This window comes from Euphorbia lathyris, chromosome 7, assembly GCF_963576675.1.
Source record: "Euphorbia lathyris chromosome 7, ddEupLath1.1, whole genome shotgun sequence".
NCBI classification, from domain to species: Eukaryota; Viridiplantae; Streptophyta; class Magnoliopsida; order Malpighiales; family Euphorbiaceae; genus Euphorbia; species Euphorbia lathyris.
In genome coordinates, this window is record NC_088916.1 from 31,948,233 (window position 1) to 31,954,990 (window position 6,758).

Here is a 6,758-nt window from a genome sequence, read left to right on the forward strand (position 1 = left end):
GGCTTCTGATTTGTGCCTCATCAAGTAGATATAGCCATATCGAGTATGGTCATATATGAAGCTAATGAAGTATCTGAATCCTCCTCTTGCTTGGACTGACATAGGACCACATACATCTGAATAAATGAGTCCTAGAGTGTCTGATACACGCTCACCTTTATTGCTAAAGGGTGTCTTTGTCATTTTACCTTTTAAACACGATTCACATGTTTCTAATGATTCGGAATCGATTGGATCTATAAGCCCATCTGAATGTAGCTTTAGCATGCGTCTCTTGTTTATATGGCCTAAACGACAATGCCACAAGTAAGTTGAATTATCTATCTTATGTCTTTTGGTATCAATTGCAAAAACATGAGTTTTATCATCTAACACATAAATCCCATTTTGTGATATTCCTGAGAAATAAAAGATCGAATCTTTATAAAAATTGCAACTATTGTTCTTTATTGAAATATGAAAACCGTCGTCAACAACACGGCTAATAGAAATAATGTTACGAGACATCTCAGGAACGTATAAACAATTCCTTAATTCTATTACAAGCCCAGAGGGCAAAGGTAAAGCATAATCTCCAATTGCGAGAGCGGCAACTCTTGCTCCATTTCCAACTCGCAAGTTTATGCTTCCTTTCTCTAGTTCCTTAGTCTGTTTTAGCTCCTGCATATTTGTACAAATATGAGATCCACATCCGGTATCAAGTACCCAAGATTCAGACAACGAAACTGTATTTATTTCAATATAAAACATACCAGATGCTGAAGCACCGTTATATTCCTTATCGTGGAAGGTTAGGTACTCCATGCAATCCCTCTTCCAATGCCCTAAGTCACCACAATAGTAGCACTTTCCTTTGGGCTTCTTTTGTTCCTTTCCCTTTGTTTCGGTGAGCACAACCCCCTTGCATTTATCAAGATGGTTTGGATCGGGAGCGACCCCTTTCCTTTTTCTCGATCCTTCAATAGCAAGGGCCAACATTTCCTTGTTTTCTTTTATAATGGGCTCGACTAACTCGAGCATATGTGCAAGCTCTACGAGAGAGGTTTGCAAGCCACTCATCTGATAGTTCATGACGAACTGTGAGTAGCTCTCAGGGAGGGACTGTAGAAGTAAGGTTTCACTTAGTTCATGGTCCATCGCATCTCCAATACTAGAAAACTTGGTTATGAGGCTGATCATCTTAGCACAATGTACCATCACAGATCTGCCCTCCTGCATCTTGCTTTTATATAACTCTTTGGTTATTTCGAAGCGCTCGCACCGAGTTTCTATCACAAATAGCTCTTTAAGGTGCTTGACCATGGAAGAGGCATCCATATCTGAATGTAGTTGCCTTTTAACCTCCGGTGTCAATGATGCAAGTATGATGTCCCCTACTTGATCGTCATCAGCTTTATGCTTCAAGTAAGGATAAACCTCTTGGTAGGGAGCATCATCCATTGGGTAAGGGGGTATCGGTGTATCAAGTACATACCCTTTCCTTTCGAACTTCAAAACAATTTTGAGGTTACGAAACCAGTCGGTGAAGTTTGAACCATTCAATTTGTTATCGGTAAGGATGTAACGCAGATCGGTGTTAGTCATGATTTTAAGAGTGTGTGTTTAAACAAAACCTGAGAGTGAGAAAGAGTAGACGTATGTCATTCATTTGCTTTAAAGTATAACAATCTAAAATTATAGGCCTTTTAATTTATTTCAGATTGCTCCCACTATTTTGCCAAATTAATAGCCCTCCATATTAATTCGAAGAATTTCACAAATCCTTTAGTGAGCTAGGATCCTAACTCCTGAGATTTCGCCTTGAGTTTGCTCAACAAGCTAGTCTCATTTGTTAGGTAGATTCATGTAATCAATCACATCTCGAATGTGACTCCTAGGTTATTGGGTTACTGACCACATTAGTAACTAACATGTTATTCACATTAATCCCAACCATATTGCCCATTAGTTTATGACAACATGAGTTTGCTCATCCAATTATCATAATCTAATTTAAGTATTACCCCATATTCATGAAAGAATAACTTTCGATAATTCAGGTGTTACCATAAGACCCCGAGCTTGAGTTTGCTCAACAACCCAAAGGCCCCCAGTACTGCCGGCTGAATTATAATATTAGGTAGGGGCAACCGATTTTAATAACTTGCTTATTTACTTAACTTTTTAACGAGGGATTTTATTTGGGTCTCATAATCTAACTTAGTCTTGATTTGCTTTAGCATACATCAGACATACATACATTCACATACATTGGCGTTATGGACATATCATCTAAATTATTCCGTCGAGCCAGAGACGGAATAAAAGGCCAAACCTAAGGAAATACTAACTATTACATATTTCTCTTTAGGTCCTCCGTCTTCTCCATGGCGCCTTGAAATTACATATTAATTTCTATACTACTATAAGAAAACTTCAATTGAATTGAAGGGAATCAGATGAGAGGAGAAATTACAATAGATAGTAGAAAGGCAGGACGCGCAGGTCCTATTTCAAAAATACCAAAAGACTAAAAGAGGGTCCAAATATGTCCATAACTCCAAACATGCATAGACTCAATTAAATAAATTTAATTGGTTGATTACATAACCGACTTATGTAATATTTAGGTTAATCACATTAACTCGTCAAATTAACTTTCATCCAATTTTACTTCTAATCGTTTTGTATCTTTATATTAATCCTTAGATTAATATAACCATATAAAACGTCGATTATGCATGTCCTAATTATTTTGATTTCAATTCATTTAACACTTTGATTTACAACTTGGTAAAAACAAACTTTTAAACGAATTTTTCATTCGATAATCAAAACAGAAAACTATTAATTTTCGAAACATATATATATATATATAAAAATTATATTCAAGCCAATTTTAACAATTAAAATCAAGTGGGATTCGGGCCGGGGCCCGAAACTGGGCTGCTGCCGTTTGGCAGCAGCCCCGTGGCTGCGCACGCGGCTGATGCCGCGAGGCAGCAGCCGCGCGACAGCGGCTGGTCGCGCCGTGAGGCGCGACCCGAGCCGCTGTCGTATTTATTTATTTTTTTTATTAAAATATATATATATATATATATATATAAGATTTTAAAACGGTTTTAAAAACGATTTTCAGAAATAGGAAAAACTACAATAGATTTCCGTTTTATCATTTAGAATTAATAAAACTAATTTTATTAACCTAACTATAAAACTAATAGATTTTGTTACAATGATTATCAACCGAAATAATTAGAAACATACGCATAATCAATTTTAATTAACAATTAACTAAAATTTATTTATCTTTAGAATTAATTAATCAAACAATTTGTTAATTAATCCTAACCATAAATATTTATTCAATCCTATTGAAAACTTCTAAATTTTCATATATGAAATAACGGATTTAACGATGTCTCTGATACCACTGAAGAAAATTAAGGCTAAGGTATAACAGCGGAAATATAAAATTTTTAGCCTACTTCCTTTTAACCATAGGATCCGTTAATGTAGGTTTCGAAAATCACTCTCTCACACTTAATGTAGGTTTCGAAAATCACTCTCTCACAAACTAGGGGATGCGAATTCACTCTCTCACACTTAATGTAGGTTTCGAAAATCACAATGAGGGGAGGGGATTAGCTTGGTCGAAATTCTCATAGGGAGGGGGTATATATAGTCGCTTGTATCTAAACCCTAGTTAGATAGGAATAGGTTACTTAATAGGAATTCCATTCGGAATAGGATTCCTAATTATTATCTTATAATATATCAAATACATTTAGGATAATAATAAATAACCTAATTGGATAATAATAGGAGTATATTAATCTAATTAAAACTCCTAAGTTAATTATCTCTTAATTAATTTAATTCACAAACCTAATCAAATTAGGATTAATGGAATTAAAATAATTCCTTATTTACTATATATAAATTTCGGCCCCCTCTATATAAATGGGCCTTACTGGGCTCAATTGGGCTTCCATCTCTCTTTTGGTTCCAAGTCTTATGTGTGATCCATTAGGTTCTTACTACTTCTGGCCGTATGCAACTATTAAATTAATTTCTTCAAGAATTATATTTAATCCTTGCATAACGGAATGATGTACTGAGTATGTTATAGGCAAGTCTGTAATCATTCCCCCAGAGTCCGTTAAGAAGACAGGTTGATTCTGTCGTTAACCCTTCCGTATTAGTTACAGTATAATTCGATCCTTTATCAACTATATCCTTGAACTGAATCTTATGACTATGGGTGATGTCAAGTCACATATAGCGAGACGTTCGTTTTACTTGTACAGGCCGAGTCAACTCAAATAGATAGGTTAAGTGAAATCTGTATTTCTACTCTTAAGCTATCACCTTGCAAGGATTTAGAGTCGAGTCTTCCACAAATGATCCTTGGATATATCTCCCATTAATCGGGAGTGATAAATGCTCAATCCAATGTATAACTACCCTGCCATTACTTCCTGTGACACCCAACCTTTGCAGTTCACACCCCAGAGTCATCTCTGTTAAGGATCGTGGGACCACAGGATCAAAGTCTCACATTCAGTAATTCAGGATGACCAATTAACATTCCTTTGAGTCTGAGGATTACTTATACCTATTAATACCAATGAGATGAACATGTGACAAGGATGAATCTACCCATCCTGTTATCTCAAATCGGATCCCCAATCCTAATGAACGACGTTTCATCGGATCTATGTAACTGTCTAGATATCTATATATATGAAGCTTGTGAGATCAGCTTTCTGTCGGACAGAAGACATTGTTACATACAAGTCTCAACAGTGATATATCAATCCTAAACATATCACTTGACTTGGGGTGGTTTTAAGTTTATTAGTTTATTATAAAGTTTTGTCTCACTTCATGCTTGTATGAACACTTTATAATCACTTTAAACAAACTTACAGATTTCCTTTTATTAGACTTTATATAGTGCTTAAAAAGGATTGCCTTTATATAGTTATAAAACATATATCTCATTAAAACAAATGATATAAAGAACAATTCATTTACATTAAGTTTGTATCCTGCAACAATTGACTATAAGACACCAAAACCCCAACATAATCTTCTATAGGGTCGTCAATCCTATAGGCACTGACTAGGTCAGATTCAGCTCGCAATATGTGCCAACTTGATTTTGGGATTATCGAATGAGTTAAACCAATCAGATAAAGCGTAAGACAAAGATTAAAGCATTAAAACAATTGAATGAACAAAAACCATAATATATATCAAAGATGAAAGTATTGTCACGAAGTTACAATGAGCCTAGGATTCATAACATGTATCAGAGGCTAGACAGAATGTAAAAGAAGAAAAATCCCTTTCAGGGAACCTGTCTACCAATGCAGGCGTCTTCCTAGGACTTAAGGATGGAGCTTGAGCAATCCTCGGTGAACGGAGCTTCGGAGGTGTCTTCAATGGAGGTTTGAAGGATATGGAGGAGGTGGAGAGGATTTCTCAAGATGAAAAGCTAAGAAAATTACAAAGATAAAAGATGCCTAATTACATTGGAAAAATCCTATTTATAGGCGTGGCTCGGGCCCTTTTGATGACCTAATTCGTGTCCTTATGCAGGTAGGAAGTCGTGGGGTCCATCGTGGCGTCGTGGGGGCGGAATTGGTCTTTTTGACCAATTCCCGCAGGTCTAGCAGGCACTGCCTGCTCGGCGAGTAGGCCTCTGAGGGCCTGCTCGGCGAGCAGGCACAGTGCCTGGGCAGTGCCTGGGCGGTGCCTGGGCGGTGCCGGGGTGGTGCCGGGGTGGTGCCTGGGCAGTGCCTGGGCGGTGCCTGGGCAGTGCCTGGGCAGTGTCGGGGCAGCTCGCCGAGCAGCGCCTGGGCTGCTCACCGATGCTCAATTTGCCGAGCGACTGCCGGGGGTCCCCGAGACACGATTTCTGCCTGAAATTGATCATGTTTTAACCTGCACCCGCACATAAACTCCAAACAACATTAGTCCAAAGGCTAAATTGACCCGCCAATCGCTTATTTTGAGCAAACGCTTCGTTTGGTGCGACTTTTGACGGATCAATTAGCTTCAAAAGATAACGGAATTATAATATGCATGCCATTTTGGCCGTATTTGCCTAAATTGATCATAAAACGAGCCTGAACAACGAAAAGTAAATAAAACATTTCCAATTTCTAACTAACTCACACAAAAGCATTTAAATGCAAGAATTGCTCGCTTATTAACTAAATAACGCTAAAAACCGTTCTAAAACCGTACCCAAAGATAGGGGTTTTTGACCCCTATCAAACCTCCTCGCACTTAAAACTTTACTTGTCCCCAAGTAAACTAAAAAACTAAACCCGCAATCACAAGCAAGCTAGAAAACCTCCCGGTTTGACTAGGTGCTTGACACAATTTCGAGCATCTGTAATTACATGCATTCGGAAATACAAAGTAGAGACACGATATCCAAAAGCCGCATTTCAATTATCATAGGTCATATGTTTTAAGAAAGGACACATGTTCAATTAAACGAGCTTGAGGGGATCGCTAAGTAAAACACCTCACCATAGGTAGTTCACTCATTTCACACAATTTTCGGTGGCTAAAGTGTTTACTCTCGGCTTATGTTCTTGCTTAGGATTACGTTGATTTTGCACGTTCATCCGAGTTCCTCTACTATGCTATATGACTCCGATGATATCAAAAACAGCCTCGAATTGGGGTTGTAATGTGGTTAGAGGGTTAAAGGTACAACAAGGGTTAATAGTTCTAGCGCTAGAAAAACAAAGTTCAAA